This window comes from Phoca vitulina, unplaced genomic scaffold (assembly GCF_004348235.1).
Source record: "Phoca vitulina isolate PV1807 unplaced genomic scaffold, GSC_HSeal_1.0 scaffold29, whole genome shotgun sequence".
Lineage (NCBI taxonomy): Eukaryota > Metazoa > Chordata > Mammalia > Carnivora > Phocidae > Phoca > Phoca vitulina.
Window position 1 is genome coordinate 4425804 of NW_022589732.1, and position 24359 is coordinate 4450162.

Genomic DNA, 24359 nt, shown 5'->3' on the forward strand with positions numbered 1-24359 from the left:
CTCAAGTTATCATGGAAGCTGCTGGGGAAGAACCCTGTCTTCTGTGAGTTCTCTAAAGTGCCATGTACCCCTCCTCCCACAAGGGCAGTATAATCAGTCATGTAGAAACACTGTGGGGCTACCATCTCCTTTAAGGTGGGCTATTAACTTTTCAGAGAGTGTGAAGAGCTACTACTCTATTTTAAATAAAGCTAATGCCAAGGGACCCACATTCAAAGTTCTAAAACAGCAACTACTCACCCACCACCACCCACAGATCAAACGATTGAGATTTTCAGCTTGGCCTATTATTCATTTAGAATCAGTACTGATTTCTATCTGGATGATGTAGTCATTCAAGCTGACATCTCAAAGAGCATCCAATAGTACAGTCCCTCTGCCTTAAAAACATTCTAGGGAGGTCCTATAGCAGCACCCTCCATAGCTGTGAGCTGACTTCTCCCAAATATAAGAGTGCTCATGAACTGACCTGAATCACCTGCTTCTCTGTACCTTGCTGAGACCATGCTCAGACCAGAGACGCCTAAGCTGGAGGCATCAGAGATGGAAGCCCAGGCAGCAAGGGCTCATTTCTTTCTTTCTTTTTTTTTTTTTTTAAGTAGAATCCATGCCCAGCGTGGAGCCCAACCGCGGGGCTTGAACTCGTGACCTTGAGATCAAGACCTGAGCTGAGATCAAGAGTCGGGCATCCAACCAACTGAGCCACCCAGGCACCCCAGCAAGGGCTCGTTTCTGTTGGAGCGCTGGCCTTCGACACATTGGTAGCCACTGGCAGAGACTTTGAAGCCAAAATTACGACTCAATACTTGCTGCAGCCTTCCCTTTAACTTCTGAAGTGAAAAATGTGGGGCGGGAATTGGGGTGGGAAATGGATGGGTGGAGGGAAAATAAAAATAGAGCCTCTCTTTTAAAAAATACAATTAACTTAAAAATTAAAAATTAAATTTAAAAAAAAGGCACTAAGAGAAAAGTTTCCTTAAGGAACATCTTTGCTGTGTGTCAATTAGTGAGCCTGCTCTTGCTGTAGGTTTTCTCTGCCGCCTCAGAGCCAAATTTTCAGCCTCCCACACAGATCTGTGAAACCAATTGTCTTCCCCAAACATGTGGTAACCACAGAGAAGTGAAATTAATAAAACTGCTCCAAAAGATGATTTCTAAAGATGACATTCCTACTCTAGTTTTAGGTTTTCTTTCCTGCGGCCAAGTAGGGGTCTGAAGGGGGAGTAGGAGTTGTGAGGTAAAGGATCTGGGGCTTTTTTTTTTTTTTTAATTTTAGAGTTTTTAGTTTAACATAGTTGTTTTTTACTGGGGGCTTGGGGGGCAAAGAGGACTTAAGGGTGGAAGCCAAAAAATGCAAAAGCCAGCAATTATGAATTGATCAAGAGAGGCCTGTCATTCCTGACATGCATGTCAAAGCCAAGGGGGGTTGAGGCCCGCACTCAACGCCCCCACAAACCCCCTCTGTTTGTTTCTCTCACCCCCACCCCTTGGTTGAAGACGACCGCTGAGGGCAGCGTGGATGATACACCCGACCTGCCACCAAATGAAGAAGGCCCGTCTCAGCCGCAGCCCTCACAATGCCAGGAAGACAAGCAAAGGCCATCAGTCTCCATTACGAAGACAGTATTTTCCTCCCATATTATCCTGTCTGTCATGTCCTCCCTGGACTCCAAAGGCATCACTGTCTCATACATCATCACCATTTCTCCCCACAAAGATGGAGAGCCCGCGGGTGGGGTCCTTTCTGCCTACCGTCCAGCCCTGGATGGCCAAGGGCCTTCCCCTGCTGATAGAAGCAATGCTCAGCTACCAGGGGAGGCATTTGCATTCCAATTAGGCCCGGGCTTTGAAGAGTGGGGGAGGACAGCCAGTTTGTAAATCAGAAGTTTAAATAAACTTCCACAATCTCTGGAGCTGCTGGGAGAGGTCTCCGTGACACTGAGTGGGGAGGGAGAGGAAAAACCCCCAAATCAGAAGAGCTCAGGGAATATGGATACACTGAGTCTTGACAGAACAAAGGCACGTTGTCTCTGAAAATTGGAATATGTATTAATAGTTGTATTTAATTAAACATGGGATGCACCATTTTTTAAAATTTTATTTTATTATGTTAATCACCATACATTACATCATTAGTTTTTGATGTAGTGTTCCATGATTCATTGTGTATAACACCCAGTGCTCCATTCAGTGCATGCCCTCTTTAATACCCATCACCAGGCAAACCCATCCCCCCACCCCCCTCTCCTCTAGAACCCTCAGTTTGTTTCTCAGAGTCCATAGTCTCTCATGGTTCATCTCCCCCTCCGATTTCGCCCCCTTCATTTTTCCCTTCCTACTATCTTCTTTTTTTAACATATAATGTATTATTTGTTTTAGAGGTACAGGTCTGTGATTCATCAGTCTTACACAATTCACAGCACTCACCATGGCACATACCCTCCCCAATGTCTATCACGCAGCCACCCCATCCCTCCCACCCCCCACCATTCCAGCAACCCTCAGTTTGTTTCCTGAGATTAAGAATTTCTCATATCAGTGAGGTCATATGATACATGTCTTTCTCTGATTGACTTATTTCGCTTAGCATAATACCCTCTAGTTCCATCCACGTCATTGCAAATGGCAAGATTTCATTTTTTTGATGGCTGCATAATATTCCATTGTGCATATATAGACCACATCTTCTTTATCCATTGATCTTTTGATGGACATCTTGGCTCTTTCCATAGTTTGGCTATTGTGGACATTGCTGCTATGAACATTGGGGTGCACATACCCCTTCGGATCACTACATTTGTATCTTGAGGGTAAATACCCAGTAGTGCAATTGCTGGGTCGTAGGGTAGCTCTATTTTCAACTTTTTGAGGAACCTCCATACTGTTTTCCAGAGTGGCTGCACCAGCTTGCATTCCCACCAACAGTGTAGGAGGGTTCCCCTTTCTCCGCATCCCTGCCAACATCTGTCATTTCCCGACTTGTTAATTTTAGCCATTCTGACTGATGTGAGGTGGTATCTCATTGAGGTTTTGATTTGAATTTCCCTGATGTTGAGCACTCTTTCATGTGTCTGTTGGCCATTTGGATGTCTTCTTTGGAAAAATGTCTGTTCATTTCTTCTGCCCATTTCTTGTTTGGATTATTTGTTCTTTGGGTGTTGAGTTTGATAAGTTCTTTATAGATTTTGGATACTAGCCTTTTATCTGATATATCATTGGGATGCACCATTTTATTAAATTCTTATAACAGTCTCGCTTTACATTTACAGAACATTTTTTAGGGGACAAAATTGAGGCCTAGAGGCTCAGCCAAAATTAGAAGAAAGCTATTTGTCTGATTTCTAGATCTTGATACTGCCGTGTATGAATTGGAACACTCCAGAACTTATGCATACTTCCTAAATAATAATGTTAATAGTTACTACTCATTGAGTCCTGCTATGTGTCAGGCGCTGTTCTAAACACCTTACGTACCTATTTTCATTTAATCTGCACAGGTAACACCTCTTTGAGAGACAAACATCATTATTATCATTATCTATACTTTCCAGCAGGGGAGACTGGGGCTTAGGGAAATTAGGTAACTCACCGGATTGCCCCCCACTAGCCATTGCTAGAGTTAGGATTCAGACTCAGACTCTAGTGCCTCTATATAGCCAGTATAAATACTGATTTGCTGTCCAGAAGTCTAAACTAACACGGTAGAAGGAAGCAACCATGGAGCATAGGAGCATTCATAACTGGGTTCCTCACCAGTGTTAATCTCGATGAAATCAGTTGAAAATGAACCTCAAGGCAAGTCTCAAAGGAGAAAACATGTCACTAGAGTGGGTGAGGAAGACCCAGGCCTTGCCTTCGTTTTGAGAGGGAAAGCCTATCAGCTAATGGTGAGTATGAGCTTGGTTCTTTCTTGGTGTCAGCATGTGAAACCACGGCTTGCTCTCCAGCAGGCAGTGCCATTGGGCAGAGGAAGGAGACCAGGGCACTGTCTGCTTGGCAACAACCAGCATGCAGCCCTCCAGCTCTCAGGTCTGCCAGTAGGCTGGGCTAAATGCACCCTTTCAGCCTGTCTCTGCTTGAAGAGGGCACTAGTTTGTCCTGGGTCCCCCTAAAATTGAACTGGGCAAGTCTACTGCATGGAATTTGACTCACTTGCTTAGAAAAGGGCTGCTATCATGCTCAGTGTTAAGGCAGCAGCAAGAGAAACTCCACCTAACTCAAAACGGTTGTAAGAGACCCTATGGTTTCCTAACTACCTGTCAGTTGGTCCCTTTCTTTCTGTTAATAGAACCCTGATCTTGTTCAGGTAACCTTCCTTCTCACAGTCTAATGTTTCACTACACCCATATGGTAACTCCATTCCCTGTGCCAGTGAGTGACCAAGGAATGGACAAATGACAAATTTGTGGCCAATCAGCTGTGAAGGGAGGCTGTGGAAAGGTTTCTGCTCTGAATTTAAAAAGAGAGAGAGACACACAGAGAAAGTAATTATTTTTTTCTTCCACTTGAAATTGTCATGACAGGATGTGATGGCTGGAACTACAGCAGCCGTGTTGCTGCCTCAGGCTATCTCCCCTGAGAACTAATCTAACCACTCTGAGAAGGGCAGCCTAAAATGACGGGAAGAACTTGAGTCCTTGAAGGCACTGTGAAGTCACCAAATTAACCAACCCCAGAACTCTCCTACCTTGGACTTTTGATTATGTAAGATATATATTTTTCCTTATGTATCAACAGAGGTCCGTGCAGGAAACACTAGTTAAATGAAATTAAATAAGATAATCACACTTACTTGGCAGTGCTTGCCATGTAGGAAATTTTAGCTATGATTACATCCTTCATATGTGTCTAAAGCTCCCAGCTCTGTCTTCTCTCCTGCCTTTTGAGTCAAAAGGCTAATAATGAAGACAACTGGTCTATATAACCCATTTCAGGTCTTCAAGAAGTCTCAGAAATATTCAACCTAAAAACATGTAGGTTGAACCATGGCAACAGTCTGAATGGAATCTATGCAAAGCAAAGAAGTTTAGAGATTTGAGCTAATACTACCACCTTATCTCACCTGACTATAAAGTCATAAAAACCCACAATAAAAGATATAGTTTAGAGTTTTCTTGTGGATTTCCTGGTTCCATTAACTGAATCAAAACAGAAAATAGTGTCTCTCCTCTTCTTTGTAAGTTGCACACTTTATGAAGAAAAAGCAGTAATATTCCCAGCCACCATGTGCCTGTTATGTAATAAATACACATTATAGATTCTTTGAAAAGAGTGTGATTTATAGTTGGATCCTGCCAACTACTTTGAAGCATACCATTTTTCACTTAAGGCTAATTAGAGGATTCTTAATTAGCAAATCTTACGTCCAATTGATTAGACAATGAAGATTTTTTCACAACAATTGTAATATTTAGTTCTCTTTTTCTCATTTTGACAAAGCAAACGAGAAAGATATCATTTATAAAAACCTCCCTTCAAGGTCTACAAAGCTTATAACCTGGAAATGATCAGAGAGAATGAGATATATAGACTCTCCTACCCTTGATTTTGACTTGCTTTGGGATCTGGAGTAAGTCATGTCCTTTCTGATTTAATTTTTTCCCACCTATGAAATGGGGAGGTTGAATTAGATCAGAGTTTCTCAACCTTAGCACTACTGGAATTTTGGATCAGATAATTCTATAGATGTTTAGCAGCATCCCTGGCATTTACCCACTAGATGCCAGTAGCACCCCCCCCAACCGCTATACCACTGCAGTTGGGACCATCAAACATATCTCCAGGCATTGCCAATGTTCCCTGGGGTGGGGAGGCAAAATCACCCCAGCTAAGAACCACTGAATTAGATCAGGGGTCATAAATGCAGACAAGGGTCAAGCTATTATACAAATGAGAGAAATAGTCTAGATGAAAGAAAGGCAAATTCGAGAACATGTATTCTATCAACGGGGAAGAACACTCTTCACCGCTAGTGGATGCTCACCATATGTTACAATTGTTCAAGAGAGGACATGAATCCCATGATTCCATGAAATGACTTCTTCTTCTTTTTTTTTTTTTTAAGTTGACAACTCATTCCTTGTAACAGTTAAGAAATTAGGTTCTGGAGGTAGACTGCATGAGTTCAAATCCCAAGTTCAAATCTTATTGACTTCAATATTTGGCAAGTTCTTTAACATTGCTAGGCCTGTTTTCTCATCAGTAAAATAAAGACAATAATAATACCTATATCATAAGATTATTGTCAGGATTAAATAACACAACACATCTGAAGGGATAATGCATAGTAAGTGCTTAACAAATATTAGCTATAATTATTCCTAAGTTATAAAAATACTACAAGCCAAATTAAATATAACTATAGATCAGATTTAGCCTAAAGATTATAGGTTTACAACTCTGAACTACAGGATTTCAAGGGTTTGTTCAGGTTTCTAAGGTTTTATGATTCCATTTTATGGAAGCAGGGACACTGATTAGCCTCTGATTAATTCTGTAGAATCTAGTTGAGGAGACAGAGCTCTGACATTAGCAAAGATCATGTAGTCAGAACAGGATTCTAAGCAAATGGCAAAAATATATGTTCTTGGAGATAGAGGTTGAAGAGCCATCCATGCTTTTTATTTAAGAAAAGATTGGGTTTTGTTTCTCTTTTTAAAAAATGTACGTAAAAGAGAAGAGTATCAAATTTGGAAACTGACATCCTCAATAGTATCCTCTTAATAGATGCCACGACAATACCATGAGTTATTACTTACTATCTAGCTAAAACAAATTGACAATTATAAGTTGGTATCATTAGCCCAATGGCTTTTCAGTGAGATAGCTGATAGAGGCAACCATAGATTGGCTTCTCTATCCTTATCCTCCCACTGGAAAGCAATATATCCACTCCTGATCAATACTTTGATCTGAGTTACTTATAATGCTGTCAGACAGGAGTGTTTGCTTCACTCCAGGGTGAAGAAATAAGATAGTTTTGCAAAATTTAGGTCAGACATGAAATTGTCTTGGGCAAGCTGTTATTCCAGTCTAGAGCCACATAACCAAATCAGCACTTCAGACGGTCACAGAAACTAAAGGGGTGGCCTGAGGAAGTGCCACTGCCTTTATTAACTATGTCATGGAGGCACCTGGTGGCTCAGTCGGTTGAGTGTCTGCCTTTGGATCAGGTAATGATCCCGGCATCCTGGGATCGGGTCCCGCATTGGGCTCCTTGCTCAGCAGGGAGCCTGCTTCTCCTTCTGCCTCTGCCCCTGCTTGTGCTCTCTCTGTTTCTCTCTCTGTTTCTCTCTGACAAATAAACAAACAAATCTTAAAAAAAAACAAAACAACTATGTCATGGAGGTATGGAGTCGAATGAGCTCATGGTAGCCCATGTGTTTGAATCACATTTCACGAAAATGATTTGAGAACATGTCTTAAATACTTTAAAATAAAAGCTTAAACCACCTGGCCCATATTTCCCCTCCCAAGAATCTGTCATAAAGAAATATTAAGAAGCTGGAATCAAAATGTATGCATAGAGATGTTCCATATAATGTTATTTATAATAGATAAAGTAGGTACTGAACTAAATGACAAATATTTGAAAAATGTAAAATTAATTAAGGAATAGCCAGTTAAAAATGGTATTTCAAGGAGTATTTTGCCGCATGAGAACATTCTTAATATATAATGCTATGCAAAAATGGTGATAAAAAATTGGATATACAATGTGATACCAATTGTGTGTGCGTGTGTGTAGTACATCAAAATGTGAACTCTAGCTATTTTTAGGTGGAATTATAAGTAATCTTTATTCCCATTTATAAACTTCTCTGCATTTTCTAAATCCTTACATGGACCTCAGGTTGCCTCACACAGTTGTGTAGTTGTGCCTTGCAGAAGGGAACCAAGCCCATGGAGCACTCTGAGTCATGGGCACATGCACTACCTCTGTTCAGAGAGGATGACTTTTTCAATTCATACAATTTCATACAATGACACCATGAAGGATACTGGTTCCCTCTTATATTTCTATAGTCAGAAAAAAAAATGTAATATAAAAAAAACAATATACCTATCAGTACCAGGGGTGGATAAGAGTCTGTGTGGAAAAGCCTCTTTGTAAAAAGAATTATATTATAAAAGAATTAATTATAAAATTACTGACTGATGTGATTTTCAATTTAGAATGAGAAAATAAATCACACACTCACACACACACACACACACACACACACACAAATCCTGGAGGTTTAGAAATGAGATCTTTTCACTCTAGTAATTTAGCAGAAATGCTTATATGGAAGTGCTCTCTGGTTGTAACCTGGCTCCCCTCCCCATCAGAACACTCTCCAACCCTTGGCAATGCTCAGCTCTCTTGGGGGGGGGGGGGGGCGGTTTCATGCAAGTGAAGGACCCTGGATGAAGCTTGTGTTTCATTAGTGTCACAGTAAATCTGGCTCTGATCTTCAGGGAAAGAAAAACTGGATAAACTCAGAACCAGATGTTATTTTCACAGGTAAGTTTGCCTAAATAATATAGTTCCAAATCAAACAGTCTAAAAAGTAATTTAAATACCCAGCACTGCTAAAAGAACCATTTTATTTCATTTAACAAGGGCATTCCATAAATGCTCATTAATGCTTATTAAAATTTGGGAAGTTTTCTGCTTTATCCGGGGATGCAGCCACCTTATGTTTAATATTAATTCACTTTTTAAATTTTTATAATTTTAAAAAAGTTAATGTCAAGGTCCTCTGCCATACCTAAAGCTCTCCACTGGGTCAGGACAGCTAAAAAAAAAAAAAAAAAAAAAATCTTTGGGAGACCACACCAGCTTCTTAGGGCAGAGAAATGGTCTAGGATTCAGAGCAGCTCTGTCCCTGGTGAGCCACCAAGAATATTGAGCTAAGTTCCTATCATGGAAAGGTAATAACAAAAGAGTGCTCCTTCCGTTAAAACAAAACAAAACAAAAGTCCAAACAACAATCAGAACAGACTTTCATATAAATACTATCAGTGAAAACCCAACTGCCAAAATTTAATCTAGATCGGTGGTTTTGCAACAATTTTAGAAAGAGAATTTTTTTGAACCAAAACTTATGCCAAACTCTAATATATAAGTGAATAAGTATTTTAAATATTTATACATTTTACCCACAATGTATAAAAACACCTAGAACTATAACTATCTCCAACATGTCATCACAACATGGCATGTTATGTGTTCCTATCTCAACTGATTCTTAAGCTATTTTAAAGTTGACAATGGCATATGTATGCTGCCCAACCTCACATGTTGGTCATAATGCCTGAATCTCAAAAAAAAAAAAAAAAAAAAAGACAAGTATGGAGTTATAATATTCTTTAAAAGAAAAAAGATTTTTTATATATTTAAGAGAGAGAGAGAGAGCACAAGCAGGGGGAGAGGCAGAGGGAGAAGCTGACTCCACAGGAGGGAGGGAGCGCAACACAGGGTTCTATCCTAGGACCCTGAGATCACGACCTGAGACAAAGGCAGACGCTTAACCAACTGAGCCATGCAGGTGTCCCTGGAGTTATAATATTCTTATTCAGTGACATCCAGATAAGTTATTCAAATTTGTGCCAGAATGGGAAAAAAAAAACTACTGTAAATAAGATTGGAAGACAAATGATATAGTCTGAAGGGAAATATTCACAATACATATAACAGACCATATATGTGTGTGTGTGTGTGTGTGTGTGTGTGTAGAATTGGGATTCCAGAAAGAGGAAAAAAAAAAAGAAAGGGACAGAGAAGTATTGGAAGAGATAATGGCTGAAATTTTTTCAAAATTGTTGAAAGATATCAACCCACAGATACAAGACCAGCAAACCCCAAACAATCTAAAAACAAACAAAATCCACACTTACATACATTATAGTCAAACAGTGGAAAACAAACAACAAACTAAACTAAACCAGAAAATCTTGAAAGCAAATGGGAGCTTCAAAAGGTGGGAGGAGGCACATATTTTATATAAGAAAAGAATAATAAGAATGAGAACTAGCTTCTCATCAAAAGTAGTGGCCAGAAGACAATAGCCTTACATCTTTAAATGCTGAAAGAAAAAACCCTGCCAACTCGGAATTCTATATCCAGTGAGCATATCTTTCAAAAGTGAAGGTGAAGTAAAGATGTTTTTAGACAGACAAAAGCTGAGTTTTTCCCCAGCAGACTGCACCTCATGGAATGCAAAAAGAAGTTCTGCAGGCTGAAGAGAAATTGTATCAGATAAAAACCTGGCTCTGCAGGAAGAAATGAAGGACTCCAGAAAGGGAAATACGTCAGTATATCAAACATTATTTTGAAAATATTTTCTTCTACGTGCAGTATGTCTAAATTTCTTTAAAATGCTTTTAATCACTTAAAGTAAAAATAACCATGCATTGTGGAGTGTATAGAATAGGCAGAAGTAAAATAAATGATAAGAACATACAGGGTCAAAGGATGATAATTGGGAAATTTACTGTTCTGAGAACAGAGAGAATGGAAAAAAGGCAGTGTTTGAGGAAATTATCACCAAGAACCTTCCAGAACCAAAAAAAAGATAAGCATCCTCAGATCAAATGAGTGCCACCACTCATAGGCACAACCGGATTTTTTTTAACTCAATCTATAGGCATCGCAGTGAAATTTCAGAAACTCAAGAACACACATAAAATACTAAAAGAAAACTAATTTTTAAGAAAGAAAATTTTTTAAAAATCTTCAGACATTTAAATCTCAGGAGGTTTAGCACTCACTGGTGATCTTCTAAAGAAATACTTCAGAATGTACTCCAACTGAGAAACAAATGAACATAGAAGAAAGGAGTGGGATGTAAGAAACACTTATAAACAAAGAATACAATGACTGGATTAATTCCAAATAAGTATTTATTTTAAAGGATTGTCAGAGCAATTTAGAAGTCATATTCTGTATTATATGAACATTGAAAGTGGAGGAAGCACAAAGAGAAGTAAAGGTTCTTGTCTCGATCTAGAGAGGGACAGAGACTGATTATAACTCTGGTTTTTATTATAAAAATATATGTTCATGGATAGGTAACAAAAACTACAATGTAAAAAAAAACCCTTTAACCAATAAAAGGATAGAAATGGAGCATATAATTTTAAACCAACAGAAGGGAAAATGGAGCAAAGAGCAGTTACTATCTTTATGTTTGTAACAGCAAAGACAATTATATAGAAGGATAATACGAAACTTATCTGTGTGTTTTTATGTGTGTATGTTTCTGTGTAAACATTGTGTGCATCTGTGTGTATATTTGGTATGAGTCTTTGGGTGTGTGCCTGGTGTGCATCTATGTGTATACATCTTGTCTGTGTCTGGATATAAATACTGTTATATAGTATTTTTCTTCACAGAAATAAGATCCTACTGTACTGTTTTTCCTTTTCTACATAGAATGCCCTAAATGTTATAGGCAACCTAACTACCAACAACCCTGATGGGCAACAAAGCCAGGAAGCTTGATCATCCTGGGATGATCCCTAATAGGGGTGTGGTGAGGATTAAATGAGCTAATGTATGTAAATCACTTGAATGATGCCTGGCTTATAAACAGCATTCTGTAATCGATGTGATATTTAAGATTCAGGGGAAGTACGAAGAGGTAGGAATAGAGCAGGACCAGCCATGGGCTTATGTTTGCCGGGGTTGAGTGATGGGCACATAGTGCTCTACTTTTAGGGTATGTTCAAATTCTTTATAATAAAAATGCTTTGTGAAAAACACTCTATAAATATTAGCTGTCATGATAGGAAGTGCCAAGAAGAAACATATCTTCACTTTGGTCACAATTTTATTACAATGAGAAAGATAAGATGTCAGTACATAAAGCAGCTGTTAGACAAAGGTACAAATGTCATTTATTCTTGTTCTATGATGTGACCTTAGAGGCTTTATCAAGGTGTTGACCCTCCTGCCCCTCCCCCAAACCCCCAAATCTGTCTCTCAGGCAGCCTCATGGATGCCTGAAATATTTTCAGGAAAACCTTAGCTTAAGTTTTTATAACCAGTCAAAAAGATGGGGGTGGGGGTGGGGAGAGGAGTGGGAAGGAGCAGAACTAAATAGTTAAAGCAAAGCTGCAATCATTGTCCTTATAAAACATACTGACATGTTTATCCTCTTCAGAGACAAGATTTTGATGAGAAGAAAAGGGCCCCACCTGGGTGGCAGAAAGGGAGGGGGACCCAGATGGGGAAGCAGACCTCTCTGTCCAGATGGGCGTTGTGTCAACCCTGAAGGAAGCACAAGAAATTCCTGCAGGAGGGAGGAAAAGAGCCTTCTTAGTCTTGCCACTCAAAGTGTGGTCTACAGACCAGCAGCTCCAGTACCACCTGGATGCTTGTAGGACCCACAAAAACTCAGCCTCACCTTAGACCTACTGAATCGGACTCTATTTTAACAAGGTCCCAGGCCATTCTCGTGCACATTAAACTGTGAGAATGTTATTGCCTAACCCAAGACCTAGATATGACTGACCCTTAGTAAATACCTGGAGAGAGAGCTTTCCGAACAGATGGAGGAAAACAGTGCTAGCTTTGCTTTTATTCAGCAACTTTGCATTCATTCTGCATCCACAGGGTGTATAGAATTGTGTGATGCTGTAGTTCTTTGTTTCTCAGCCCTTATTATAAGTTAGAATCACCTGAGGTACTGTTAACAACAGCTGTTGGGGCACCTGGGTGGCTCATTTGGTTAAGCGTCTGCCTTCAGCTCAGGTCATGATCCCAGGGTCCTGGGATCGAGCCCCATATTGGACTCCCTGCTCAGTGGGGAGTCTGCTTCTTCCCCTCTGCCACTCCCCCCTACTTGTGTTCTCTCTCTCAAATAAATAAATAAAACCTTAAAAGAACAAACAAACAAAAAACAATAGCTATACAGGTCCGATCCTCAGAAATTCTGATTTGATTGGTCTGAGAGGGACTTAGTCTAAGATGATAGCATCAGACTGTTTTCTCAAGACATGTAGTACTAAGTAATAGGACTCCTGGTGATGAGCCACTGAGTCTACCCTTGCTGAAGACAAATGCAGTGAAGATGCAGGAGTCAATGCCACAGAGGAAGGGAAAATTAATCCCAACCTTATACTGTCATTTTCCCTTTGCAGATGCCCCAGAATATATGAACCTATTGCCGGTTCATGTGGGTGGTTGGAGGGGAAGGAGACTGATGTGTCTGTGATGGGTTTTATACTGTTTGACCTTTCTCCAAATAGATTAACCTGTTGCCTGAGTCATGGCCCCTTTGGGAATATGTTTCCTGTAGCCTCTTTTTCTGCCCTTCCTCCTTCCCCCAACACACACATACAACAGGGGCTAAAAATTGTCACATAGAAGCTGGGTAGCCTCAACTTCTGCTGAGTCTCCTTTCTTTGGCTTCCTTGAGCTTAGGGAGGCAAACAGAACAAAACAACCTTGAAGCTGTGCTTTACATGGCTATTCCTGAACCAACTACCAAAGTGTAAATTTTAGTGAACCCCCTTCTGGTTGGGAATTACTTATTTCTGAACAACCCCATCAGTAAGGAGGTGCCCGTTAGCATAATTGGTCCAGTTGCATCCTTTAGCATCCATTACCAGAAAATTTAATAAAGTAATCATGTCCTCTGCCTCTCTGTTTTTAACCTGGCTTAATTAAAATTATGCCCCTTGCTAAGTAATGACAATGGAAGGGTGAAACTTGGGTTATGGCCTGTCTGTGCATTGTTTTCTCGTTAAAAACTTTTAGCAAAGTGGGGCACCTGGGTGGCTCAGTCGATTGAGCAACTGATTCTTGATTTTGGCTTGGGTCACTATCTCAGGGTCGTGGGATGGAGCCCACCTAGGGCTTCGTGCTCAGCGGGGAGTCTGCTTGGGATTCTCTCTCTCTCCTTCTCCCTCTGCCCCTCCCCCCTGCTTACATGCTCTCTCTCTCTCTAAATAAATAAAATCTTTTAAAAAAATAAATAAAGACTTTTAGCAAAACTCAAATGTCTTCACGATAATTTGGAATTCATTGAGGCAATTCAGGCATCTCAATCTCTTTTCCTTTGTCTTCATGGTCTCATTCAGGGATAAGAGAAATGAGAAAATGAATGATAAGAGAATAATCAAAGCTAAATCCAAGTTAAGAAGAAGTAAATTAATACACGAAAATCACAATGTCTGATGAAGGAACGGGTGTAGGTGCAATTAGCTCTGACTTCCAAACGCTTTGATCAGCTGGAGCATTTAAAACTTCTAAAGGCATGAGATGCCTGTGCTGAGGTGGCACTATGGAAGGGAGAGGCGTGATTAAACTCCAGGCTGCCTGTCAGAGATGTTCCAGTCTACTCACTTGCGACACTTCTATGGAGTTTCTGTATGAGAGCAGGCTGTCACGTTCAGGAAGAGACGGCACCCTCATCCTGACTCCTCCTCCCTTTGATGCCTGTAGAATTTGGCCATTAAAATCTGCCTTGGGCTAAAACTCAGCAGGTAAGTTTCCAGTCCAGGAACAGCTTTGACAAAATTTTAATAAAATTAGAACCAGACTGGCATTAAGGGATTTGAGTTAGAGAAAAGTTGATCTATATATGTAGGTAGACATGAGAATGGCCAGATTCTCACTGTGGGATGCTACATAGCAGTAACTCTTGGCCTGCTCGTGTTTGGTACACAACTACTAGCGTCCTCGATCCATGAATTTTCTTAGACATTGTGAAGGCATTTCAAAGGTCCTATGTTTGGGTGAATTTCATGAACTTCAGTATTGTTCTGTACTAGCTGGCTAAAAAGATAAAATCTTTAAGAAGAGTGGAAGGTATTCCAAGTCATTTGAGGCATTTGCTTAAGTTTTGTTTTAAATTGATAGAATAATTGCATCACTTGAATACACAAATGTGTTTTCATTTGAAAACTCAGTCTTGTAATATTTAACTTTTCTATAAGATTCTTGGTACTTTAAGCAAAGAAGATTGGCTTACTTCTGAATATGGGCGGCACACACACCTCTATGTTTATTGCAAGAGATAGAGTAGTGGCTGTACTTTATTCAAAAACACAGAAGAAAAAGATCAGAGGACTTCCAAATATGTAATCAATCCATTTGATTCCTTTTGCCACTCTCTTTCCACATACCTACACCACGCAGGGGAACTGCAAGTCCCAGTCCTGTCCCTTATCATTTATTAGGAACCGTAGGTACTCATAGTGATGGAATCTTTGCATCAGTTTGAGTTCTATCCTACATACTCAATACATAACCAACACCTTACAGAGAAACATTGGAAGCTTCCTCTCTAACATTTAGTCTTGTCTAAGGTTATTAAATAGAGAAGCAACCACTTGACATATACAATAAGGACCTTCCAAGTTACTTTTTCAAGTATGCCTTATAGATGTATTATACCAGCAAAAACTGAACGATCCCCACAAAAATGCTTCATTTGTATCCTGTTCTCCTTGGCTCAGTTGCTCATTTCATGAAAGTCAAAGAGAGACCATGTTCTAAGAATGTTATGTAAATGATCTAAAATTAGTGTGAGACTATTTTCACCCTGCCCACCCTTACTCTACTGATGCAAAAAAAAAAAAAAAGAAGAAGAAGAGAAGAGGAAAAAGGAAAAGAAAAAATACAAATCAGAAGCTATAAACAGTCTGGCTCCCATGAATGCCTATACCCTAATACCAATGAAGAAAATATATTTGCTAAATATTCATCTCTTCATAACTAGAACCACTCTCAACTACCATTTGATCTTTTTGGGATTCAAACTGGCATAATAACATTAAAATTGGGTTTTTGTGGGGTTTTTTGTTTTTGTCTTTAACACATATAGAAGCCAACTCTTTGTTTTGGGTTAATCTGTTTTCTTGCTGCACTGGTAGATTGATTTTGTGTACTTATATGTTTTTTCTCCATTTTTCCTGATGTCATAGTTATAGACAGTGTGCTTAACCTCTGCATGCATTTCAATACCAGAGCTAAATAGCAGTGAAAGGCTTCCAGGACAAGTTCTCCTAAAAGCACATCCTCACTTTCTAGGTCAGCTCTTCTCCTTAAAAGTGTAACTCTTTTAAGTGTTCCTAACAGAAAATTTATATATATATTTTTAAGGTTTTATTTATTTATTTGAGAGTGAGATAAAGTGAGAGACAGAGCACAGGAGGAGGGGGAGGAGAAGAGGGAGAAGCAGACTCCCCGCTGACCAGAGAGCCCGATGTGGGGTTCAATCCCAGGACTCCGGGATCACGACCTGAGCCAAAGGCAGACACTTAACCAACTGAGCCACACAGGTGCCCCCCCAATGTTTAATGTTTCCTGGTTTTTGTCTCCAGAAGGCCCTTTTGTATGAATGCTCTAACTACTTCAGGCCAGGGTCAGGAAACTCCTTACTATGAGCATCTTGAGAGTGTTTCATTTCTTGGGTGTATTTTCTGCCTTGACAAAAATCTATCATTTGGTTGCAGGGTTTTCTTCCATTGTATTTTGGACCAGAACCCTCCACATCTCATGTGCCCATTAGTCCCTGGCTAGGGCCCAAGATCAGATGACTTCCCACAGAGCCAAATATGGAGAAAACAAAACAAAACTCACTGGGCCTTATGGCAGGAGGAAGAAGAGGGATGTTTCACTTTCAGAGCAGTTTAAACTAGACTGTATTCCCATGGTGCAGTAAGAATCCCTCCTACATGGTGCTCATGTTTGAAAGGGTTATGGCAGGTGGTATTTTGCCATCAGTATGCTCAACTCATGGTCAGTAGTAGTTAACGTGTGATCCCTGATCTGACATTACCTTCGATCTAGTTGAGGGAATAAGCTACAGACACCTACAATGACTAGTAAATTGCTGGCAAACAGATGCTAAGAGATATATGTCTGAGGATTCGCTAGTAAAACACGCCAAAATCTATTGTTCAAGAATCTGTCAGTTCATAATGGTTCTTCTGTAGATATCTACCCTAAACACAGCATCCCTAATAATAGTCCTTGCTTCCAAGTTTAATTCAAAACTTCTTACCATCACTAATGTCTCATTAACCTCCTAGTCAGTGAGATTCTGTTATAGCTTGATGGAATGATTTTTTTTAAGGAAAGAATGGTGGGACCCAAAAGATACTAGGAGCTGTCATATTCTGTCTTCTAGTTATTTTGGCCTAAAGATGACTGCTATGACTCAATAAATCTATTATTGGAATCAACACTTTTCTAAAAAAAGTGACTTACTGTTGTAACTGAACAAACCCCACAGATCCAAAAAGTCATGTGGTTACAGAATCACATGAGGTGGTGAAATGTCAGCCACAGACATCCACCAAAAAACACTATAGTGTTCACTTGCACAATCAAAACAAACTTATTAAGCACTACACTATGCCAAGGAAAGTATAAAGGTGAATGAAAACCAACGGTTAAGTAATGTAACAACTTAATAAAATACAGTGTGATAATTACTATTAGCAAAAGAATCCGAAAGTATCATGGGAGCACCTATAGGAAAGAAAACTTTTTAGAAGGAATCAGGAAAGGCACCACAGAGAAGGCAACTTTTGCTTTGGGTCTTGAAGAATGAATAGGAGTCATGAGCATAGAATGAGTAGCAGGCACAACATATACACATAAACTGTATTTGCCATTTTGAGCAAAATGAGGTTTAGAAGCATGAAACACACATTTCCAAGTGAGTAGCTTGGCATAGTTGGAAAAAAAAGAGCATGGAGGAGGCAATGGGGCCATGGTTAGGAAAAGATAATGGCTGGATTGTGAAGGGAGATATATATCTATATATAGATAAAGAGCAAGGAAGAAAACTACTAAATTCTTTTAAGCAGAAGAATAATGTGATTAATAAGTAAAGGATAGGGGTTCCTGGGTGGCTCTCAGTTGGTTAAGCGTCTGACTCTTGATTTCAGTTCAGGTCACGATCACAGGGTCATGAGATTGAGCCCCGTGTTGGGCTCCATGCTAGGCAAGGAGCCTGCTTAAGATTCTCTCTCTCAAGGGGAACCCCCTTATACTGTTGGTGGGAATGCAAACTGGCGCAGCCACTCTGGAAAACAGTATAGAGTTTCCTCAAAAAGTTAAAAATAGAACTACCCCACGACTCAGTAATTGCACTACTAGGTATTTATCCAAATGATACAAACATAGTGATTTGAGCCCAGATGTCCATTGATGGATGAATGGATAAATAAGATTGTGGTATATATATACAATGGAATATTACTCAGCCATCAAAAAGAATGAAGTCTTGCCATTTGCAATGACATGGATGGAATTAGAGGGTATTATGCTAAGTGAGTTAAGCCAGTTAGAGGAAGAAACATGATTTCACTCATGTGGAATTTAAGAAACAAAACTGATGAACATAGGGGAAGGGAAGGAAAAATAAAATAGGATAAAAACAGAGAGGGGGACAAACCATAAGAGTCTCTTAACTATAGAGAGCAAACTGAGGGGTGAGGGAAGGAAGGTGGGGGGGGTAACTGGGTGATGGGCATTAAGGAGGGCACTTGATGCAATGAGCACTGGGGGTTATTTGCAAATGATGAAACACTAAATTCTACCCCGAAATTAATACTACACTATATGTTAGCTAACTTGAATTTACATAAAACTGAAAAAAAAGAGAGAGAGATTCTCTCTCTCTCTCCCTCTGCCTCTCCTCCTCCCATCTCTAAAAAAAATAATAATAAGTAAAGGATATATAGAAAGAGAGATATGAGGTGGGCAAAGAAGGCCAATATTACAACAGCTGGGAAAAGACATAATGAGAACCTGGACTGGTTATATATTTGTTTGGTTTCACCTTGTTCTAGAGAAAAGTGAAGGTAACATCCAAAGATACATAAATATAAAGGGCATAAAATAAATGTGGATCCAATGAAAAATGAAAAACAAAGGTCACAAGGCTCCATTTAGGGTGGAGCCACAAACCAAGAGTTAAAGATAAATGCTCTACATATTTGTTACTGATTGACTAAGAGAAGTACAACTCACTCTTCTCAGGATTGACATGAGACAGGAACATCTCCTGAGTGAAAGGAGGTCTCTGTGAAGTCATGAGTAACACCCCTGATCATCTCTTTTTGGCTAGCTCTCTGCAGATCTGGTTTGATACAGGGTTAAATTTCATCTTCAAGCCATCCTCCCTTCATGTTGCTTTTCTGGGCTAAACTCATAAAAACTGGATGGCCCAAAGCTGGAAAGGGCTCCAACTAACAAGAGTCTCATGTTACTGTGTGCTGCCATTAATCACAGGTCTTTTTGTCTTAGTAGATGAGCAAGTTAGAGAAAGGACTGATCTCTTTTCTAAAGGTTGAGAATGGCTCTTCATAAGAATGGCGAAATACAAAAGAAAACCTTTCTCTACTGGAAGTGAGCCAAGGGAGAGTATAAAGGTAAGGCAGTTCCTAAACAGAGGCAGAGGTGATGAGGATGGAGAAGAGAAAAGATGTTTGAGAAATATTTCCAAGGCACAATTAATAGAGCTATTCATTAATTGGATATGAAAAATGGGGGCGGGGGGAGAAAGTAGAGTTGAAGTTGCCTTCAAAGTTCCTTGCTTGGGCACTTGGATGAATGGTGGTGACAGAAGAAACACAATAAGAAAGAATAGGTAGGATTTCTGGAAAGCATGATTAAATCCAATTTTGATAAAGTAGTATTTGAAGCAAGGTGTTCTGGAAGCAGTTAAAAATAGGCATCTAAAGCTCTAGTGAGAGGTCTGGAATGAAATGATAAACTTATAAATTGCTGACCTCTTGAAAGCAGCTAGAGACCTGCTAGTGTACCAAAGCATCCTGGGAAAACCCAGAAAGTGAAAGAAAAGAAGATGAGGGTGGGGGAAAAACAGGTGGAGACGTCCAAGGGGAGTATACTAGAGAATAAACAGTGAGAGTTAGGCAGATGACAAAGAGCTAAGAAAAGGCTCAAGAAAATAATTCAGAAGTTGAGAACTTCTAGGGAAGAGAGGTATTGCAGAAGCCCATGGAGGAAGAGGAGGAGGAGGAGGAAATGGCCAGTTGAGCCAACAAAGTTTTCAGGGGGGATAAAATTCAAAAAAGATGCCACAGGGATCATCAGTAATGTTAGTTACAATAGTTTCTGTGGAAGTTATCTAGAGATCAGCTCTAGAGGCCTGATACATGGTGGATCACAAAGGAGTGGAGGAAGCATGGGTGGGCTACTCATACAAGAAATCTGACAGTGAAGTGAGGAACGAGGATAAGGCAGTAACATGAAGAAGAGGTAGAGTCAAGCAAACATTTTTGGTTGACAGATGTTATCCAAATAAAGTGACTTACAAATGAGTCTGTGAAATTCCCTCTTAAATCCAACCAACTAGCATTCCTATCTTCATAAGAAAGTAGCTTTATGAGTTAGGGAAGCAATAAGTTGCAAATAAAGAAACGAACCTAATGTGCTGACCTTAAGGAAGAGGGATTTATTTGTCTCACATGACAAGAACCCCAGAAGTACAAGTTAGGGCTGAGGCAGTGCCTCAACAATGGAATCAGAAACCCAGACTCTTACTATCTTTCTGTTCTGCCACTTGTAACTCATGGTTACAAGATGATTGCTGCACCTTGGGGCTGCTTTGCAGAAAGGAAAAGAAGAAGGAAGGGCAAAGAGTAAAAGGGAAATGACTACTGAGTCCATCTCTTTTTCTCAGTAAAGGAAAAACTTTCTCAGAAACCTCACTCAATTACTTCTGCTTGGTTTCCATTGGCCAGAATGGTGTCACATAGCCACCACTAGCTAGAAGGTGACTAGGTAAAAGGGAGTTATGCAGAAAAGTTAGGTCAACCCTCACTATCACTCACAAAGAGTGTCTGTCACTCTAGTGAATGATGAAAAACAGATAAACCACAAAAATGAAGACAAAAATATAAAATCTGCCTGATAAAAAGAGACAAGGATAATTTTATATGCTTCCCCCTTCTACCTACTCGATGAAGAGTGGTCCCAGAGACAGAGTTGAGGAGAGTTTGTGTTCTTGCCTTGACCCCGTCAAACAGAAGATCACTATTCCAGACCCCAGCTTTAAACCATATACTCTTAGGCAATGCCTCGTACTCTTCTACTTGTTGTAGATATCTAAAAACCCATGGTTACCACCACTCCTATTTCATAAAGGTTGATCTCCAGGCTTAATTACTATCATTGTCAACATTATTCCTGACCTAATTCTTAGTGATTTCAGTATCTAAGTAGATGATCTTTCTAAGAGGCTGGACTCTTAGTTCCTGGACCTCCTTCCCTCTGATGATCTTATCCTCCACCCTAACTTAGATCCTCTTTCTCAAGGCCATACTTTAACCCAGTCCTTACCAATAACTGCAACACTTCCATAATCTCTATTTTAACTATCCTACTCTCTGTCCCTTACCTCCTATTTTTCCAGCTCTCTCTCTCTAGTGCTTTGACTCTGAAAATCGTTCCACTGCACTACAACCAACAATCTATTGGGTTCTAACTTTTTACTATCCACACCGCCTTCACACACTCATTCCTTTACTTAAATTCCATAGTTAATCAGTTATTGCCTTGGATCTACCCTCAGTTCTCTTGCTCTGTCCTCCCTTTAACTTACTTACATGACAAAACCCAATCTTGATTGAATCTAACTCCCTACCTACTTCAGACCTGTACCCAAAGAGTTGAATATAACTGAAGAAAAATATAACATTTTGAATAGATTCATCTTAAATGCTTGGCCACTAATACCAAGGGGGCCCTGAATGCTGCTTGGCAATCCTACTGCATTTTGCTGTTCCATTCACTCTTCCACAATGCTAGACAACCATGCAACACTTTTCCTCTCTTTTCAAATCTCTGACTTCTTCTCCCTATCCATTCTCATTTATAGTTAATTACCATTCTTCTTATTTCTCTTAAGAAAATGGTGGAAATCAGAAGAGAAATTCCACGTGTTTCAATACCACTTCTCCCTATAATAGTCTGCCCTTATTCTCCACCTTCCCACCTGTTACTATAGGAGAACTCTTCAGGTCCTGTTTAAGGTCAAACTCCTCTGGTCACCCACTAGTTGTTACCAGTCTTGTCTACCCAAAGACATTGCTTCGATTATGGCCTCCATCTTACCTCAGTAATCTGTGTGACCTCTTTTTAAAATCATTCCTATCAGTGTCCAAATATGTTGAAATTTCCCCCATCTCAAAAAAAAAAAAAAGTTTGATCCTGATATCCCCCTCCAGCTATCATCTAAATATTCTGTTTCCCTTTGAGGGAAATACCTGAAAGGAGTTTCCTCTTCCCATTGTTTGCAATTTCCCTCTCCTTATTCTTTCTTGAACACATTCCAATAGGACTTTTGTTCCAGTCACTTGGCTAGAAATCTCTTCTAGGTCACCAGTGAGTTACAGGTTGCTAAATCCACAGTCAACTCAGGCCTCATCTTACTTGACCTATCAACTGCATGTAACAGGTAATAATTCCTCTTTGACATTTTCTTCCCTTGGGCTCAGGGACATCAAACCCCCTACTTCCCTCCTAAATCACTGGCTGCTCTCCCTGGCTGATTCCTTCTCTTCCTTGCAAATCCTAAACATCAGGTCACCCCCTGATGGTAACAGCCATCAAAACTCATCTCTTTTCCACGTGTACCACTTTCTAGGATAACAATCTCATCTGGTCACATAGCTTTAACTGCAGGTATAGACTGATGATTCCCAACTTTGCATTTCCAGCCTGGACTGCCCCCCATACTTCCAGATTTCTACTTCTAGCTACCTGTATGACATTTCCACTTGGATATGCAGCAGGCATTTCAAACATAAGATGTCCAAAAACTAAATCTGATCTTCCCCAACCTCCTCCCTGGCTCCCCTGCATACTTCCCTACCTCAGATGAAAGCAACTTCATCCTTCCAGTTGCTCAGGACAAAAAACTCATGGTCACCTTTGATTCCTTCCTCCCACCCCACCCATGCTCATATCTAATCCATCAGCAAATCTTGTTAGCTTTGCCTTTAAAATCTCTCTAGAATGTGTCCTCTTCCCATTACCTCCACTGCTACTACTCTGGTTCAAGCTGCCATCACATCTTGCCTGAATTACTGTCCTAGCTTCCTAACTTGTCCCCTGCCCCCAACCTGGTCCATCTTTAGTCTATACTCAACATAGCAGCCAGAGTAAACATTCATTATCTCTCTCAAAGTAAAAGCTGAAGTCCCATAGTAGCTTAAAGGCCCTGCATCCAGAATTCTGTACCTTCTTTGTAGATGTGAATCTCTTTGGCAGACAGTTGAAGTCTATATATTCCTTCTCAAAATAACATTTTTAAGTGCATAAAATAAAGACATAGGGTTAAAAAAGAAACAAACTATACTGAAATACAGTGAATAAAAATTAAATAAGTCTAAATTTGTGATATGTTAATACATGAGCTTCTTTATTACATTAAATAACAATATTTAGCAGACCCTGAGTAAGAGTTTTTGCTCTGGACAATCTGGTTCTTGCTACCTCTCTGAACTCAGTTCCCACCACTCTCCTCCAACCATTTGGCTAGAGCCACCCCGGCCGTTTTGCTGGTCCATCAAGCATGCTTCTGCCCCAGAGACTTGGCATTTGCTGTTCTCCAAATATCTGCATGGGTTATTCCTGTCCCTCCTTCAGGTCTCTGATCAAATATCACCTTGCCAGTGTTGCCTTCCCTGGCCACTCCATTTAAAATGGCAACTCTCCCCCATACACATACCTTGGCTCAAAATTTCCTGGTCTATTTTCTTCGTAATATTTTCACCATCTAAAAAGATAGATAGATAGATAGATAGATAGATAGATAGATAGATAGATAGATAAAGAATGCCCTGGTTAATTTTTTTATTGTCTATTCATGCATACATACACATAAATATAATTTCTATGAGGGCAGGGATTTTTATCAATTTTGTTTATTGCTGTATTTATAGCAACTGGCACATTATTGGTACTTAACAAATATTTATTGAAAGGACAAATAAATAAAATGAATTTCTCCATTCCAGATGGGTGACTCTGAGGGCTGCCTCCTTCTGAGCCGGGCATCAGGCAGTAGCCGTGCTCAGAGAAGTGACTGCTGACTTTGCCCAAGGTTTTGTAAGATCAAAATATCCATTGTCATATAGTCCCCCAAATGAAGCTGATTACTTTGAAAGCCACACCCTGGCTGCACAGGCACTAGACTGAGTCCTTGACTTGGGTGTTTGACCATCTGGCCACTTTCCTTGGTGCTAAAGGAGAATGGCCTGGCCATGGCCGTTCTTTCTCATGTCAGGGCCTTTTAAATAAAGTTCCACTCCAGAGACCCAATATGAAAGGAGAAGAAAGAAAACTCGGTGATAGATAAGATACCACAACAGACTGTCAGAAT